This window comes from Lathamus discolor, chromosome 23 (genome assembly GCF_037157495.1).
Source record: "Lathamus discolor isolate bLatDis1 chromosome 23, bLatDis1.hap1, whole genome shotgun sequence".
In the NCBI taxonomy this organism is placed as follows: domain Eukaryota; kingdom Metazoa; phylum Chordata; class Aves; order Psittaciformes; family Psittacidae; genus Lathamus; species Lathamus discolor.
In genome coordinates, this window is record NC_088906.1 from 891,051 (window position 1) to 910,282 (window position 19,232).

At 50.3% G+C, this 19,232-nt stretch overlaps 1 long non-coding RNA gene across 1 annotated transcript; it reads left to right on the plus strand.

Moving 5' to 3' along the window:
• Positions 1-6,447: 6,447 nt before the first annotated feature.
• On the plus strand, positions 6,448-8,680 carry LOC136003750 (uncharacterized). The gene is made up of 3 exons (XR_010608177.1): positions 6,448-7,152; positions 7,628-7,722; positions 8,190-8,680. It is a non-coding gene; the product is annotated as an uncharacterized LOC136003750 (long non-coding RNA).
• The last annotated feature ends 10,552 nt before the right edge of the window (positions 8,681-19,232 follow it).

The window sequence follows — 19,232 nt, forward strand, 5'->3', positions numbered from 1 at the left end:
AAGTTAACTTAGGGCTGTAGGGCCGGGCCCCCTTAGAGATGTAGGGTAGGGCTTCCTTAGGGCTGCAGTGCCCACCTTGTGTAGGGCTGCAGTGCCTAATTTACTTACGGCTGTAGTGAACATGTTAATTAGAGATACAGTGCCAGGCTTACATAGTCCTACAGTGCCGGTCCTCCTCAGGTCTTTAGTGCCCGGCCTCCTCAGAGCTGCACTGCCCACCGTAGTTAGGGCTGCAGTGCCCACCTTAGTTAGGGCTGCAGTACTTGGCCTCCTCAGGGCTGCAGTGCCCCCCTTAGTTAGGGCTGCAGTGCCCCCCTTAGTTAGGGCTGCAGTGCCCCCCTTAGTTAGGGCTGCATTGCCCCCCTTAGTTAGGGCTGCATTGCCCCCCTTACTTAGGGCTGCAGTGCCCCCCTTACTTAGGGCTGCAGTGCCCCCCTTACTTAGGGCTGCAGTGCCCCCCTTACTTAGGGCTGCAGTGCCCCCCTTACTTAGGGCTGCAGTGCCCAACTTACTCAGGGCTGCAGTACCCGCCTTACTAAGGGCTGCAGTGCCGACCTTATTTAGGGCTTCAGTGATAGGTATACTTAGGGCTGCAGTGGTCAACTTACATAGAGCTGAAGTGCTGGGCCTCCTTAGGGCTGCAGTGCCCACCTTACTTAGGGCTGCAGTGCCCACCTTACTTAGGGCTGCAGTGCCCACCTTATTTAGGGATTCAGTGATAGGTCTCCTTAGGGCTGCAGTGCCCACCTTACTTAGGGCTGCAGTGCCCACCTTACTTAGGGCTGCAGTGCCCACCTTACTTAGGGCTGCAGCGCCCACCTTACTTAGGGCTGCAGCGCCCACCTTACTAAGGGCTGCAGCGCCCACCTTACTAAGGGCTGCAGCGCCCACCTTACTAAGGGCTGCAGCGCCCACCTTACTAAGGGCTGCAGCGCCCACCTTACTAAGGGCTGCAGCGCCCACCTTACTAAGGGCTGCAGTGATGGGTCTCCTTAGGGCTGCAGTGGCCAACTTACTTAGGGCTGCAGTGCTGGTCCTCCTTAGGGCTGCAGTGTTGGGCCTCCTTAGGGCTGCAGTGCTGGGCCACTTAGGGCTGCAGTGCTGGGCCACTTAGGGCTGCAGTGCTGGGCCACTTAGGGCTGCAGTGCTGGGCCACTTAGGGCTGCAGTGCTGGGCCACTTAGGGCTGCAGTGCTGGGCCACTTAGGGCTGCAGTGCGGGGCCTCCTTAGGGCTGCAGTGCTGGGCCTCCTTAGGTTTGCAGTACCCTCCCTACTTAGGCGTGCAGTGCCCACCTTACTTAGGGCTGCAGTGCCCACCTTCCTAAGGGCTGCATTGACCACCTTACATAGGTCTGCAGTACTTGGCCTCCTTAGGGCTGCAATGGGAGGTCTACTCAGGTCTCCACTGCCGAGCCTCCTCAGGGCTCCAGTGCTTGGCTTCCCTAGGGCTGCAATCCCCACCTTACTTAAGGCTGCAGTGCCCAACTTTCTTAGGGCTGCACTGCCCTCCTTACTTAGGGCTGCAGTGCCGACCTTATTTAGGGCTTCAGTGATGGTACTCCTTAGGGCTGCAGTGGCCAACTTACTTAGGGCTGCAGTGCTGGGCCTCCTTAGGGTTGCAGTGCCCACCTTACTTAGGGCTGCATTGCCCACCTTACTTAGGGCTGCATTGCCCACCTTACCTAGGGCTGCAGTGCCGGTCTCCTTAGTGCTGCAGTGCCCAATATACTTAGGGCTGCACTGCACACTATACAAAGGGCTGACGTGCACATCTTATTTAGGGCTACAGTGATGGATCTCCTTAGGGCTGCAGTGCACACCTTATTTAGGGCTGCAGTGCTGGGACTCTTTAGGGCTGCAGTGCCCACCTTTCTTAGGGCTGCAGTGCCCAACTTACTTTGGGCTGCAGTGCCTACCTTACTAAGGGCTGCAGTGCCCACCTTATTTAGGGCTACAGTGATGGGTCTTCTTAGGGTTGTAGTGCCCAACTTTACTTAGGGCTGCAGTGCACACCTTGCTAAGGGCTGCAGTGCCCACATTATTTAGGGCAACAGTGCCGGGCTTCCTTAGGGCTGCATTGCCCACCTTACTTTGGGCTGCTATGCCTACCTTACTTAGGGCTGCAGTGCCCAGCTTACTTAGGGCTGCGGTGCCCACCTTACTTAGGGCTGCAGAGCCGGACCTCCTTAGTGCTGCGGTGCCTACCGTACTTAGTGCTGCACTGCCTTCGTACTTAGGGCTGCAGTGCCGGGCTTCCTTAGGGCTGCAGTGCCCACCTTATTTAGGGCTGCAGTGCTGGGCCTCCTTAGGGTTGTAGTGCCTACCGTACTTAGTGCTGCACTGCCTTCCTACTTAGGGCTGCAGTGCCGGGCTTCCTTAGGGCTGCAGTGCACACCTTATTTAGGGCTGCAGTTCGCACCTTATTTAGGGCTGCAGTGCTGGGACTCTTTAGGGCTGTACCGCCCACCTTGCTTAGGGCTGCAGTGCCCACCTTACTTATGGCTGCAGTGCCCAACTTACTTTGGGCTGCAGCGCCCACCTTACTTATGGCTGCAGTGCCCAACTTAGTTTGGGCTGCAGTGCCTACTTTACTAAGGGCTGCAGTGCCCACTTTATTTATGGCTACAGTGATGGGTCTTTTTAGGGTTGCAGTGCCCAACTTTACTTAGGGCTGCTTTGCACACCTTACTAAGGGCTGCACTGCCCACCTTATTTAGGGCTGCAGAGCTGGGCCTCCTTAGGGCTGCAATGGGAGGCATCCTCAGGGCTGCATTGCTGGGTCTACTCAGGGCTTCAGTGCCGGGCCTACTTATGGCTCCAGTGCTGGGCCTCCTTAGGGCTGCAGTGCCCAACTTTACATAGGGCTGCAGTGCCCACTGTACTTTTAGGTGAAGTGTCCACCTTACTTAGGGCTACAGTGCCGGGCCTCTTTAGGCCTGCAGTGCCTACAGTACTTAGGGCTGCAGTGCCCACCTTTCTAAGAGCTGCAGTGCCCTTCGTACTTACTGCTGCACTGCCCTTCGTACTTAGGGCTCCAGTGCTGGGCCTCCTTACAGCTGCAGTGCCCACCTTACTTTGGGCTGCAGTGCCCAATATACTTAGGATTGCAGTGCCCACCTTGCTTAGGGCTGCAGTGCCGGGCCACCTTAGGTTTGCAGTGCACAACTTACTTAGGGCTGCAGTGCCCACCTTACTTACGGCTGCAGTGCCAACTTAGGGCTGCAGTGTCCAACTTACTTAGGGATGGAGTGCCCAAATTACTTAGTGCTGCAGTGCACAGCTTCCTCAGGGCTGCAGTGCCGGCCCGAAAGAGGCACTGCAGCCCTAATGAGGCCTGGCACTGCAGCCCTAATGAGGCCCGGCACTGCAGCCCTAACTAAGGTGGGCACTGCAGCCCTAAGCAAGGTGGGCACTGCAGCCCTAAGCAAGGTGGGCACTGCAGCCCTAAGTAAGGTGGGCACTGCAGCCCTAGGTAAGGTGGGCACTGCAGCCCTGAGGAGGGCCGGCACTGCAGCCCTGAGTAAGGTGGTCAATGCAGCCCTAAGTAAGGTGGGCAATGCAGCCCTTAGTACAGTTGGGCACTGCAGCTCTAAGTAAGCCCGGAACTGCAACCCTACTTAAGTTGGGCACTGAAGCTCTAAGTAAGTTGGGCACTACAGCCCTAAGGAGGCCCGTCACTGCAGCCCTAGGAAGGACAGGCACTGCAGCAATAAGTAAGGTGAGCACTTCAGCCCTAATTAAGCTGTTCACTGCAGCCCTAACTAAGGTGGGCACTGCAGCCCTAAGTAAGGTGGGCACTGCAACCCTAAGTTCTGCACTGCAGCCCTAAGGAGGCCCGGCACCAGCAGAGCCTGAGACTCACAAAGTCCTTGGCCAGAATAAACATTACTTAACAACAACTAAAAACAATAGGTGTTATCAGCTCTCTGCCCAGGCTGGAAGTCAAAACACAGAGCTTGCACCAGTTGCTAAGAAGGAGCAAAACGGCTCCTGGTAAACCCAGGACACAGCTACGGGCAGTTCTGCAGTCAGAAAGATAACCCCAGTGAGTGAGTCCATTTGAATCCAACATCTCCGGTGCCTGCTGTCCAGCAGCAGAGTGAGTAGAGCATGGGTTAGGGTTCAGAGCCTCAGCCACATTCTCATCTCCAAAGCCTGAACCCCAGAGTCTAAGTCATAGATTGCCAGCAACAATCTTGGCACCAGAGTCTCAGCTTCAGAGTATCAGCCAGTATCACAGAATCACAGAATCCCAAGGGTTGGAAGGGACCTCAAAAGATCATCTAGTCCAACCCCCCCGCAAGAGCAGGGTAACCTACAGTACATCACACAGGAACTTGTCCAGGCGGGCCTTGAATATCTCCAGTGTAGGAGACTCCAGAGCCCCCCTGGGCAACCTGTTCCAGTGCTCTGTCACTCTTACAGTAAAGAAGTTCTTCCTGATGTTAACGTGGAACTTCCTATGCTCCAGTAGGGTAAGCGTTAGGGTTAGGGGTGCCTTACATCTAATACATCTATTAACCCATGTTGTGTTAGTGTTAGGGTTAGGGTTTGGGTTAGGGTTTGGGTTAGGGCTGCCTTACATTTATTATATCTATTAACCCGTGTAAGGTTAGGGTTAGGGATAGGGCTCCCTTACATCCATTACATCTATAAACCCATGTTGGGTTAGGGTTAGGGATAGCGATAGGTGTTAGAATCAGGATTATAGTTAGGGTTAGGGTTTGGGGTTACTGTTAAGGTTAGGGGTTATGGTTAGTGTTAGGGTTATTGTTAGGAGTTAGTGTTAGAGTTGAGAACGGGTGGCAGAGTCACTCTTGTGGTTCTGGCTAACCCTATGTGGCCAGAGTTAGGGTTAGGCTTAGGCTTAGTGTTAGGGGTTAGGGTTAGGGTTACAGTTAAGGGTTGGGGTTACAGTCAGGGATTAGGATTACGGTTAGGGATTAGGGTTAGGTTTAAGGTTACGCTTAGGGTTAGTGTTAGGGGTTAGGGTTAGGGTTATGGTTAGGGTTGGTGTTAGAGTTACGGTTAGTATTAGAGGTTAGGGTTAGGTGTTACGGTTAGGGTTCATCCCAGGTGGCAGAATCACATTCGTGGGCACGGCTAATCCAAAGTGGGCAGAGATAGGGGTAGGGTTAGGGTTATGGTTAGGGTTAAGGTGAGTGGGAGGGTTAGTGTGAGGGTTAATGAGGACTGTGCTGCCATTCAGCGAGACCTGGACAGGCTGGAGAGTTGGGCGGGGAGAAACTTGATGAAATTTAACAAGGGCAAGTGTAGAGTCTTGCATCTGGGGAAGAACAACCCCATGTACCAGTACAGGTTGGGGGTTGACCTGCTGGAAAGTAGTGAAGGGGAAAGGGACCTGGGGGTCCTGGTGGATAGGAGGATGACCATGAGCCAGCAATGTGCTCTTGTGGCCAAGAAGGCAAATGGCATCTTAGGGTGCATTAGAAAGGGAGTGGTTAGTAGGTCAAGAGAGGTTCTCCTCCCCCTCTACTCAGCCTTGGTGAGGCCGCATCTGGAATATTGCGTCCAGTTCTGGGCCCCTCTGTTCAAGAAGGACAGGGAATTGCTTGAAGGAGTCCAGCGCAGAGCCACAAAGATGATTAAGGGAGTGGAACATCTCCCTTATGAGGAGAGACTGAGGGAGCTGGGTCTCTTTAGCTTGCAAAAGAGGAGACTGAGGGGTGACCTCATCAATGTTTACAAATATGTGAAGGGTAGGTGTCAGGATGATGGAGCTAGGCTTTTTTCAGTGATATCCAGTGATAGGACAAGGGGCAATGGGTGTAAACTGGAACATAGGAAGTTCCACGTTAACATCAGGAAGAACTTCTTTACTGTAAGAGTGACAGAGCACTGGAACAGGTTGCCCAGGGGGGTTGTGGAGTCTCCTACACTGGAGATATTCAAGGCCCGCCTGGACAAGTTCCTGTGTGATGTACTGTAGGTTACCCTGGTCTTGCAGGGGGGTTGGACTAGATGATCTTTTTAGGTCCCTTCCAACCCTTGGGATTCTGTGATTCTGTAATGTTAGCTTTAGCATGTGGGTTTTGGTTTTGGGTAGGGTGAGGCTTACGGTTAGCGTTAGGATGAGGGTTTGGGTTAGGTTTCGGGTTCATGTTAGGGTTACCGTGCGTTTTGCTGTTAGGGTTAGGGTGAGGGTTAGGTTTATTATTAGGGTTAGGTTTAGGGTTAGGATTAGGACTAGGGGATAGAGTTAGGGTTAGTATTAGGGTTTAAGGTCAGAGTTATGGCTATGGTTAGGGCTAGATTATGGTTGAGGGTGAGGGGTTGGGGTTAGGGGGTTAGGGTTAAGGTTTGGGCTAGGGGTTAGGCTTAGGGCTCCTTTACATATATTAGGGTTAGTGTTAGGGATTATGGTTCAGAGTCTCAGCCAGTCTCATCCCCAAAGTCTGAATCTGAGAGTCTTAGCAATGGTCTTAGGAACAGTCTCAGCACAAGAGTCTCATCTGCAGTGCATCAGTCAGTCTCATCTCGGAGTATGAGACCTGGAGTCTTAGCCACAGTCTGAGCCACAGAGTCTAAGCTTCAGTCTATTCCCCTAATTCTGTATCCCAGAGTCTTAGCCACAAAATTTCAGCTGCAGGCTCATCCCCAAAGTCTGAATTTTATAGTTTTAGCCACAGTCTCAGTTACAGCCTCAACCCCAAAGTCTGAATCCCAGAGTCTTAGCTAAAGAGTCTCAGCCACAGTCTGAATTCCAGTCTTCTCCACAGTCTCTGCCCCAGAGTCTGAATTGCATAGCTTTAGCCATGGAGTGTCAGCAACAGTCTCAGCCACAGAGCTTGAGTCCGACAGTATCAGCTCCAAAATCTGCGGCCCAGAGTCTCAGTCCCAATCTCACCCACAGTTTCAGCCACAGTTTCAACCACAGTCTTAGCCACAGAGTCTGAGTCCTAGATTCTCAGCCCCAGTCTCAGCCCTTGAGTTTCAGTCCCCGAGCCTCAGCCCCAAAGTCTGAATCTCCAAGTCTCACCCATCTGAACCAGAGAAAACGCAACAGAAAATCAAAGCCAAGGAGCACCCCCAGAGGAAACGGCGAGAAGTTGCAGAACAGGCAGGGCACTCACCAAACAGCCAGGGATCAGCTTCGGTACAACCAGGGAGCAGCCACAGAACCAGAGCCAGGTAATACAAAGACCCAGCTGTGGCTTATCAGGGTGCTTTTAGCCCAGGTGGTGGTTTGCCACTCGCCTGCCCCAGCCCATTGAGGGAGGAGCTGTGGATGGGGCTTGTGGTATATGAGGCACAGCCTTTGCTCAGGGAGCTCATTTGGGGTTCAGCTCTCATCAGGGTGTGTTCTCTGGTGTTAGCTCAGGTTTTCTGGCCTTAGAGCTTTGTGGTTTGTTTCAGGGGGGTTTTTTGGGGGTGGGTTTGAAATGGGCTTGTTTCAGTGAAGGCCTTCAGCTCATGTTAAGGCTTACTAGTGTGTGCATTAGTAAGTGTCTTTGTGTAGAGTGGTTTTTTTAGGTGTTATATTTGTAAGCAGTGGTGGTGAGGCAAGAAGAAACCCGCAGCTGTTCTCAGGGGGAGGAGTTGTGGCAAAGGTAATCTTTGCTTGATGTCCTGGTTATCGGTGTATCATTCCCGTTCCTTTTTACAGATGAAGAAAAGGTATATGGCTAGAGAAGGAATGTACCGGTGAGCCAAAAAGGGGTTTGTCTCAAGTGTGGCTTTGGACCTCTGCCCTTGTGAAAGGTGAGTTAAAAAAGCGTGCATGGAGAGGGGCAGGAAGGAGTCGTAAGGTCGGTGGGGAAGAGAGGCTGTTAAAGAGGCAGTGTCTTTGGGCAGGTAAAGGGAGCAGGTTATTATTCAGTTTGAGCTTTTATGGCTTTATAAAGCTAAAGCACAGCTGGGGGTCGTGCCTCAGAGTCTCAAGTTCAGTAATCTCTCAGGGCATAGCTCCAGGTTGTTTTTACAGCTCTGTTCTTCCAATGTATGTCTGCCCAGAGCTGACTGTGTCCAGCCCTCTTGCCAGTTGAAGTGAGAGGCCATTAACCGGCTGAAGCAGCAGCTCAATGCAAAATAGTTTTTAGTATCGGAAGGCATTTTTTTATTTGAAATGTCAAAGGGTGACGTAACTCAGCGGCGGGAGGGCTTAGCACGGAGAAGGCCGACATTTCGAGCACTGTATCGGCACACATTCGTTTCTATTTATTTTTCAGGTTTCACATCCGAATCGGGAGAGGCGAAGCCGCACAGTTAGAGGGGATGTACGAAGCTAAGAGGGTTTTATACTGGGCTGGCGACTGACACCATAGCCCAGTGCGATGGCGGGGTTCAAGGTCTTTCTCACAGCTGCTGTGCAGTCGCCTTTGGAGTCTGATGAGTACTCGCAGGGAGTCGGGGAGGTAAAGAGAATGACTGCAGGGTCAGTCACTTCTCCCCAGGGTGACAGTCACTCGTCTCTACTCTCTCAGGTCTTGCAGGGGAAGGGAGCCCCAGAGCACCACTTGGAAACTTTTTTGGGACTGTGACATGGGAGCTCCGAGCCATGAGGCTGGCTCGAGACCCACACCACTACGGAACCTGAATAGATGGACTCCTTTTTGGAGCCGGAGGGCAGGAGATGAGGTCAGGATGGCAGGCAAGAGTTTGAAAGGTAGCACGGGGGAGAGGTGTGTATATGTTTTTGTTTAGGAAATGTTGTGACCATGGCATGTAGTTGTGGGAGGTGGCAGGGAGTTGGAGGGCGATGCGTTGGGTGTAAGCTTAGTGCTTTATTTGTGTGTGGGGAGTGTGTTGTAGACTGAAAGAGTTCTCCTTTTTGGTTTTTTAGAGAAAAAAAAAAAACAGCCAGGGGAGGGGTTTATCCTCCCCCAGCTGGGTTTTTTTTCTCGGGTCCTGGCCGGTCTGAGAGGCGATGTTCATCGCCTGTGTTTGGGCGCAGGCCGGTGCAGGGACGGGATTTTCTCAGGCAGGGCATTTTCGGTGTTCTCGGGAACATAGTTCCTGAGGAGTTCGGAAGACAGGTTGGGGTTGTTGTCACTCATTAGGGAAGAAATTCTGAGTGTTGGTGTGGCAGTCTAAACTAAATGCAAGGTCGATGTTAGTGGGATTGGTTGTAGAATGATAGTGTGGGTTTTAGAGTGTTGCTATTAGTATTAGAAAGCTGGTGTCGGTATGAGAGCTTTGGTGTCGGTATTAGAATGCGGTTTTAGTCTCAGAAGGCCGGTCTTAGTCTTAGAATGGAGAATTTAGTCTCAAAAGGTGAACTTAGTCTTAGAGTACCAGTATTAGTCTCAGAATGGTGAACATAGTCTTTGAGTGCTGGTTTATTCTCAGCACAGTGAACTTAGTCTCTGAATGGTGAAGTTAGTTTCCTAATGCTGGTCTTAGTCTCTGAAAGGGGAATTTAGTCTCAGAGTCCTGGTCATAGTGTCAGAGTGGAGAACTTTCTGTCAGAAAGATGGTCTTAGTTTCTAAATAGAAAAATTACTATATGAATGATGGTCTTTGTGAATGGAGAACTTAATGTTTCAATGGAGAAGTTAGTTTTTGAGTGGAGAACTTGGCCTCTGACTGGAGAACTTATGGCTCCAGTGCAGATCTCGGGGCAGCAGGGCCGGGCCTCGTTACGGCTGCAGTGCACACCTTGCTTACGGCTGCCGTGCCGGGCTTCCTTCGGGCTGCAGTGCCCAAGTTAACTTAGGGCTGTAGGGCCGGGCCCCCTTGGAGCTGTAGGGTGGGGCTTCCTTAGGGCTGCAGTGCCCACCTTGCTTAGGGCGGCAGTGCCCATCATTTTAGGGCTGCAGTCCCCAGCTGTCTTACGGCTGCCGTGCCGGGCCTCCTTAGGGCTACAGTGCCCACCTTGCTTAGGGCTGCTGTGCCGGGCCTCCTTCGGGCTGCAGTGCCCAAGTTAACTTAGGGCTGTAGGGCCGGGCCCCCTTAGAGATGTAGGGTAGGGCTTCCTTAGGGCTGCAGTGCCCACCTTGTGTAGGGCTGCAGTGCCTAATTTACTTACGGCTGTAGTGAACATGTTAATTAGAGATACAGTGCCAGGCTTACATAGTCCTACAGTGCCGGTCCTCCTCAGGTCTTTAGTGCCCGGCCTCCTCAGAGCTGCACTGCCCACCGTAGTTAGGGCTGAAGTGCCCACCTTAGTTAGGGCTGCAGTACTTGGCCTCCTCAGGGCTGCAGTGCCCCCCTTAGTTAGGGCTGCAGTGCCCCCCTTAGTTAGGGCTGCAGTGCCCCCCTTAGTTAGGGCTGCAGTGCCCCCCTTAGTTAGGGCTGCAGTGCCCCCCTTACTTAGGGCTGCAGTGCCCCCCTTACTTAGGGCTGCAGTGCCCCCCTTACTTAGGGCTGCAGTGCCCCCCTTATTTAGGGCTGCAGTGCCCCCCTTACTTAGGGCTGCAGTGCCCCCCTTACTTAGGGCTGCAGTGCCCCCCTTACTTAGGGCTGCAGTGCCCCCCTTACTTAGGGCTGCAGTGCCCCCCTTACTTAGGGCTGCAGTGCCCCCCTTACTTAGGGCTGCAGTGCCCCCCTTACTTAGGGCTGCAGTGCCCACCTTACTTAGGGCTGCAGTGCCCACCTTACTTAGGGCTGCAGTGCCCACCTTACTTAGGGCTGCAGTGCCCACCTTACTTAGGGCTGCAGTGCCCACCTTCCTTAGGGCTGCAGTGCCCACCTTCCTTAGGGCTGCAGTGCCCACCTTACTTAGGGCTGCAGTGCCCACCTTATTTAGGGCTGCAGTGATGGGTCTCCTTAGGGCTGCAGTGGCCAACTTAGGGCTGCAGTGCTCGGCCTCCTTAGGGCTGCAGTGCCCGCCTTACTTAGGGCTGCAGTGCCCGCCTTACTTAGGGCTGCAGTGCCCGCCTTACTTAGGGCTGCAGTGCCCGCCTTACTTAGGGCTGCAGTGCCCGCCTTACTTAGGGCTGCAGTGCCAGCCTTACTTAGGGCTGCAGTGCCCGCCTTCCTTAGGGCTGCAGTGCCCGCCTTCCTTAGGGCTGCAGTGCCCACCTTCCTTAGGGCTGCAGTGCCCACCTTACTAAGGGCTGCACTGCCCACCTTATTTAGGGCTGCAGTGATGAGTCTCCTTAGGGCTGCAGTGGCCAACTTAGGGCTGCAGTGCCCGCCTTACTTAGGGCTGCAGTGCCCGCCTTACTTAGGGCTGCAGTGCCCGCCTTACTTAGGGCTGCAGTGCCCGCCTTACTTAGGGCTGCAGTGCCCGCCTTACTTAGGGCTGCAGTACTTGGCCTCCTTAGGGCTGCAATGGGAGGCCTACACAGGGCTCCACTGCCGAGCCTACTTAGGGCTCCAGTACTTGGCTTCCTTAGGGCTGCAGTCCCCACCTTACTTAAGGCTGCAGTGCCCAACTTTCTTAGGGCTGCAATACCCACCGTACTTACGGCTGCAGTGCCGACCTTATTTAGGGCTTCAGTGATGGTACTCCTTAGGGCTGCAGTGCTGGGCCTCCTTAGGGTTGCAGTGCCCAACTTACTCAGGGCTGCAATACCCGCCTTAATAAGGGCTGCAGTGCCGACCTTATTTAGGGCTTCAGTGATGGGTATACTTAGGGCTGCAGTGGCCAACTTACATAGAGCTGAAGTGCTGGGCCTCCTTAGGGCTGCAGTGCCCACCTTACTTAGGGCTGCAGTGCCCACCTTACTTAGGGCTGCAGTGCCCACCTTAGTTAGGGCTGCAGTGCCCACCTTACTTAGGGCTGCAGTGCCCACCTTACTAAGGGCTGCAGTGCCCACCTTATTTCGGGCTTCAGTGATAGGTCTCCTTACGGCTGCAGTGCCCACCTTACTTAGGGCTGCAGTGCCCACCTTACTTACGGCTGCAGTGCCCACCTTACTCAGCTGCTGTGCAGTCGCCTTTGGAGTCGGATGAGTACTCGCAGGGAGTCGGGGAGGTAAAGAGAATGACTGCAGGGTCAGTCACTTCTCCCCAGGGTGACAGTCACTCGTCTCTACTCTCTCAGGTCTTGCAGGGGAGGGGAGCCCCAGAGCACCATTAGGAAACTTTTTTGGGACTGTGACATGGGAGCTCCGAGCCATGAGGCTGGCTCGAGACCCACACCACTACGGAACCTGAATAGATGGACTCCTTTTTGGAGCCGGAGGGCAGGAGATGAGGTCAGGATGGCAGGCTAAGGGATTGAAAGGTAGCATGGGGGAGAGGGAAAGGGAGGGTGTTTCATCGCAACAATTACAGATTCAGAGTCGGGCTCACAGCTGGACCGTCACAGCTGTTTCGGCGGTCGGTGTTAGAATCCCATGGTTAGGTCAGACTTCGTTCTGGGGCTCTGCGGGAGCCTCACTGTCTCTGTCCCATCGACCCACCAGCGAACGAGACAGACAGAGCATTCCATCTTGGGAGTGGTCTTCCACGAGAGAGTTTGTCTTTTTGGGGTCACAGAGTCTATAGTGTTCTCTTTGCATGTGTGTGTATATGTGTTTGCTTAGGAAATGTTGTGACCATGGCATGTAGTTGTGGGAGGTGGCATGGAGTTGGAGGGCGATGCGTTTGGTGTAAGCTTAGTGCTTTACTTGTGTGTGGGGAGTGTGTTGTAGACTGAAAGAGTTCTCCTTTTTGGATTTTTAGGAAAAACAAAAACCAGCCAGGGGAGGGGTTTATCCTCCCCCAGCTGGGTTTTTTTTCTCGGGTCCTGGCCGGTCTGAGAGGCGATGTTCATCGCCTGTGTTTGGGCGCAGGCCGGGGCAGGGACGGGATTTTCTCAGGCAGGGCATTTTCGGTGTTCTCGGGAACATAGTTCCTGAAGAGTTCGGAAGACAGGTTGGGGCTGTTGTCACTCATTAGGGGAGAAATTCTGAGTGTTGGTGTGGCAGTCTAAACTAAATGCAAGGTCGATGTTAGTGGGATTGGTTGTAGAATGATAGTGTGGGTTTTAGAGTGTTGCTATTAGTATTAGAAAGCTGGTGTCAGTATGAGAACTTTGGTGTCGGTATTAGAATGCGGTTTTAGTCTCAGAAGGCCGGTCTTAGTCTTAGAATGGAGAATTTGGTCTCAAAAGGTGAACTTAGTCTTAGAGTACCAGTATTAGTCTCAGAATGGTGAACATAGTCTTTGAGTGCTGGTTTATTCTCAGCACAGTGAACTTAGTCTCTGAATGGTGAAGTTAGTTTCCTAATGCTGGTCTTAGTCTCTGAAAGGGGAATTTAGTCTCAGAGTCCTGGTCATAGTGTCAGAGTGGAGAACTTTCTGTCAGAAAGATGGTCTTAGTTTCTAAATAGAAAAATTACTTTATGAATGATGGTCTTTGTGAATGGAGAACTTAATGTTTCAATGGAGAAGTTAGTTTTTGAGTGGAGAACTTGGCCTCTGACTGGAGAACTTATGGCTCCAGTGCAGATCTTGGGGCAGCAGGGCCGGGCCTTTTCGGGACAGCAGGATCCAACATGACTTAGGGCTGCAGTGCCCACCTTGCTTAGGGCGGCATACATATTTGTAAACATTGATGAGGTCACCCCTCAGTCTCCTCCAAGCTAAAGAGACCCAGCTCCCTCAGCCTCTCCTCATAAGGGAGATGTTCCACTCCCTTAATCATCTTTGTGGCTCTGCGCTGGACTCCTTCAAGCAATTCCCTGTCCTTCTTGAACAGAGGGGCCCAGAACTGGACGCAATATTCCAGATGCGGCCTCACCAAGGCTGAGTAGAGGGGGAGGAGAACCTCTCTTGACCTACTATCCACACCCTTTCTAATGCACCCTAAGATGCCATTTGCCTTCTTGGCCGCAAGAGCACATTGCTGGCTCATGGTCATCCTCCTATCCACCAGGACCCCCAGGTCCCTTTCCCCTTCGCTACTTTCCAGCAGGTCAACCCCCAGCCTGTACTGGTACATGGGGTTGTTCTTCCCCAGGTGCAAGACTCTACACTTGCCCTTGTTAAATTTCATCAAGTTTCTCCCCGCCCAACTCTCCAGCCTGTCCAGGTCTCGCTGAATGGCAGCACAGCCTTCTGGTGTGTCAGCCACTCCTCCCAGTTTTGTGTCATCAGCGAACTTGCTGATGGTGCACTCAGTTCCCTCATCCAGGTCATTGATGAAAATATTAAACAGCACCGGTCCCAGCACCGACCCCTGAGGAACTCCACTAGTCACAGACCTCCAGCTAGATCCTGCGCCATTGACCACAACTCTCTGCCTTCCTCACCAGCCATTAGAGATAGCAATTGTCACAGTTGCAAAGCTCTCTGACTGTTTGCTAGAGATGCCCAGGAAAAGCTGACTGGCCATGCTATTTAATTATGGTAGCAGAGTCCATGCTTCACTTTTCTGCTCACACTGCTCCTGCTCAGCTGAGAGTGGGAACCAGAGAGGTTGCATTCAAATGCAGTTTTATGAGATAAAGGGAGGAGTGACAGCAATGTGTATGTTACAGTTGCAATTCTGACTGTGTGCTGAATATAGTCAGCAGGAGCTTTCCTTCCTGGGTCTTCTGCTCTTTTAGCAGAGCCCAAACTTCACTGCTTTACTCTGCTGCTGCTCACAGAGGGAGGGCACAGGAGATGCTGGATTCAATTTTACTTTGAGGTAGGAAATGAGGAGCGACAACAATGTGTGTGTCACAGTTGCAATGCTCACTGTATGCTGAAGATGCTGAAGATGCCCAGAAGAAGCATTCTGGCCTTGCTCTTTGACTGTGGTTGCAGAGTCCAAACTTCATTGTACTGCTCACTCTGCTGCTGCTCAGCAGAGACCGGTTGCTTTCAAATGCAGTTTTAGGAGATAAATTGAGGAGTGACAGCAATGTGTGTGTCAAAGTTGCAAATCTCATGCCCAGCACATGCTGGGCATGTGCTGAACATGGCCAGCAACAAATTTCACTCCTGCCTCTTTAGCTCTGGGAACAGAGTTCAAACGATCGTGCTTTACTCTGCTGTGCGCAGCCGAGAGCAGGCACCGGACATGTTGGATTCAAATGCACTTTGAGGTAGGAAAGTGAGGAGAGACAGCAATGAGTGTGTCACCCTTGCAAAGCTCCCTGTGTGCTGAAGAGGCCCAGCAACATCTTTCACTCCTGCCTCTTTAGCTCAGGGAGCAGAGTTCAAATGTTCGTGCTTTCCTCTGCTGTGTTCAGCCGAGTGCAGGCACCGGAGATGTTGGATTCAAATGCACTTTGAGGTAGGAAAGTGAGGAGAGAGAGCATTTGTGTGTCACCCTAGCAAAGCTCACTGTGTGCTGAAGATGCCCAGGAACAAGTTTCAAACTTGGCTCTTTTCCTGTGGCAGCAGAGTTCAAACGTTCGTGCTTTAATCTGCTGTGCTCAGCCGAGAGCAGGCACCGGAGATGTTGGATTCAAATGCACTTTGAGGTAGGAAAGTGAGGAGAGACAGCAATGAGTGTGTCACCATTGCAAAGCTCACTGGGTGCTGAAGATGCCCAGCAACATCTTTCATTCTTGCCTCTTTTCCTGTGGGAGCAAAGTTCAAACGTTCGTGCTTTACTCTGCTGTGCTCAGAGAGCACCAGGCACCAGAGATGTTGGATTCAAATGCACTTTTAGTATGGAAGGGAGGAGGGACAGCAATGAGTGTGTCTCTCTACAAAGGTCACTGTGTGCTGAAGATGCCCAGCATCATCTTTCACTCCTGACTCCTTTCCTGTGGCAGCAGAGTTCAAACGTTCCTGCTTTACTCTGCTGTGCTCAGCCGAGTGCAGGCACCGGAGATGTTGGATTCCAATGCACTTTGAGGAAGGAAAGTGAGGAGATGTTGCAGCAGGGAGGAATCAACACGACCATTGTGATCAATAAGCATGATTCGATTATTGGGATTCTACCTTCGGTTAATATAACAGTGAATATGCAAAAACTAGGCACTTGCTTGGTTCTGGCACAAATTAGGCATTGCATAAGCTCATTATTTTTACATTTAAACTGTGTACTCTTATATTCTCTATTTTTATGTGCTTATCTTGTTTATTAGTTACTGTCCTTGTCTGTAATTGGCCAGAGCATGGCGCTTCCCTCCAGATGTCCCTCAGTTCATTATCTGGTGCTAGTAAGTCTGCACTATTCTCTAAACAAATGTTCTATTTCAGCTCGTTGATGGGAACGCGACCCCTCTCTGCCAGCCACCTCTCCACAATTCCCCCTTTTTCTTTATGAAGGAATAAAGATTGAGTCAGGAGTCGTTTTAAACAAGCAGAACAACATTGCAAATCATAACAAAGCAACAAGACCCTTATAATTATGATTCTTATAGTGGCAAAGCAGCTTGTAAAGCAAACGTTTATGCAGCTCTATGATGTGAACCTCGATTTTCTAATAACTTGAGTAACTCAAAATCTGTACTTTCTAAAATCAGCTAAATATTTCCAAAGCGCTATAAGTGGGTTACATAAAATTATTTTGACAGACTATACAAAAAGTCTTTGTTTCAGCCAACTCTGGCGAAGATGCCTTATAAACTGACAACCACCACAATACAATTCTACCGTAGGGTCACACTGATGACAAAAACTACAGTTATCGAAGCACTTGTTGTATCACCAATCTCAGTTCTACCACTATATGCCTGTGGCCATGGACCGGACCTAGGTGGGCGATCGTGCTCAATGAAAGCTCTGTGTTGATTAAGGAGTTAAGTTCTTCTATTAGTCGCTGCAGCGCTCGGCGCAAGCGACGCTCCTTCCAGGCCTGCGAGTCAGGCTCCATACACTAGCTCGGAGACGCCATCACTGGACCTTCTGCAGCAGCCGGTTTTAGTCACTTGGATGGTACCCACAGGGGTCCTGCAGGAGCACAAACACAGGCGTAACCACGGCCCAGATATATTACTTCTGCCGGTCCCTGGCACAAATCTGTATTAGGATCTCGATAGCACGCCTTAAAAGAAGGCTTTATCTTTTGCGCTTGTGTTTGTACAAAGTGCTTAATAACCACTGGAGTTTGTTCATCACCAAAGATGCATAAATAATTTAACGTAATTTCACCCATATAATCAGCATCGGTGACACCTGGAACAATGAATAGTCCTTTCAACGCAGATGATGATCTCCCCAGTCGCAAGGCTAGTCTCATAGATTCTTTTAACAATTCTGGACCTAGCTGGACTTGAGCCTCCTTAGTGGAGAACTGTCCAGTTCCCATCAGGTGTTGTACTTGCACACCAATCAGGGGATCTCACTGGCCTCGCTGAACTGCAACTGCCTCTTGACAGGCTTCCTGGCAATACATGTTCCATAACAACAACTGCGAAGCGGTGAGGATTCATTTCACAATACTTTTAATATAACAGCAAATCTGTTCCCCGAATATATGACATCTGCCTAGTGGGTTCAAACTGAATGCCTGTAGAAAAAACAGTTTGCCTTAACTGTGATAGCAATTTCAATTTAAGGGAGACATTTCAGCATTTACTGCCTCACCTTGAGCGTTAATCTGGTACTTAACAGGAAAGGCGAGAATGTTTTCCTGCATCAAAATCATTGTTTGACAGAGCCTCTCGCTGAATAGATTTCCAATCTATCACCTGGATTCGCATTTGTCTGCCTGTGCTCTGCAACTTTACCTTCCTTTCTTCTGCAAAATCACCCTGTCAATAATCTCCTGGTTCCACTTCTATCCTAATTCTTTCCATCTTAATTTGTCTTTTTACTACTGGATTATTTTTCAAACAAATTTCACATTTTGATCCCACTGCTTTTGCCATCGTTAACATCTGTGTGGAAATTATTCCTAGCCTTAAATAAGTTACCAATACTTCTGCACCCCAATGACATTTTTGGTGTTAAGTTTGTAGGATTTTTCGCATTATTGCTGGTGGTACTATTATTTGTTGTATACCTCCCGTCAGAATTCTTTTGAGCCTCCAATAGTCCTGCCAGCTTTTCATCTTCTTTTGAATAATTAGGATCTTGTGAAAGATAGGTATGGAGTGGGCTTACCTTGAGAGGTATCAGGGCCATCATTTTCCATAACTTTAGGGCAACTTGTCGAGCTGTCCAATCTGCCAGTGTATTTTTTCAGATATCTTCGAAGTTCCTCCTTGGTGTACTTTACAATGTATACTGGATATCTGTTTGGGTATTTGTACAGCAATTATAAGTTTCAAAATTTCTTCTTGATATTTTATATTAGTCCCTTGTGAAGACAAGAGTCCTCGTTCTTTTTACAATGTTCCGTGTGTACGTATTATACCAAACGCATACTTTGAATCAGTTCATACATTCACCTTTTTATCGTCGCTCACTTCCAACGTTCTTGTAAGAGCTATCAGCTCTGCCCGTTGAGCTGACGTCCCAGGAGGTACTGTTTTTTGCCTCAATTACCTTTTGTTGCATTGTTACAGCATATCCTGCGTACCGTGTTTTGTTCTCCACAAAGCTGCTTCCATCTGTGAAAAGTTCCCAGTCCGGTTGCTCAAGAGGTACCTCTTTTAAGTCTGTTCTGGTTGCATATATATATGCTCGATGACCTCTGTACAGTTATGTTCAAGAGTTCCTGCCTCTAGGTCAGTTCCTAGAAAAGCTGCTGCATTTAACAAATTAGTAGTCTTTAGATTCATATCATCTTGTTCTGTTAAGATTGCTTGATATTTCATCATTCTGCTAGGGGATAACCAATACCCCCCTTTTTGTTACAAGACAGTTTTTACCATATGTGGTGCAAACACTTCAATATGTTTTCGCAGAGTCAGTTTTCTGGCCTCCTGTATTAGAACAATAGTTGCCGCTACCGCTCTTAAACATGAAGGCCATCCCGCACTTACCGGATCTAGTTGTCTTGAAAAATATCCTACTGGTCTTTTCCAGCTTCCAATTTTCTGGGTTAATACTCCCAACGTCAATCTCTGCCTCTCATGGACAAATAACTGAAAGTCTTTTGTCAAATCTGGGAGTCTCAATGCTGGTGATTTTATTAAAGCCTTCTTCAGTTTTTAAAGGCCTCTTTCTGTGGTTTGTCCCAAACAAAAGCATGTGATTTTTGGGCTTCATACAGGGGTTTAGCAATAAGTCCGTAATTCATTATCCACAACGTACACCATCCTGCCATGCCCAAAAATGTTCTTAACTCATGTAAATTCCATGGTTCTGGAATGGCACAAATTGTCTCTATGCAGTTTTTATTCCTAGCTGGTTCAGGATTTCAATAGTCACTTTTATGCATTATGATTTCTGTTCTGCCACAATAAAGATACCATCTACACATTGCAATCGGAGATATTGTGATTTCGGTACCTGTACCTTTCCTTGAGTAGTGCATGTCTCCAGTTCCTTAGCCAATTGATTCCCAAAAA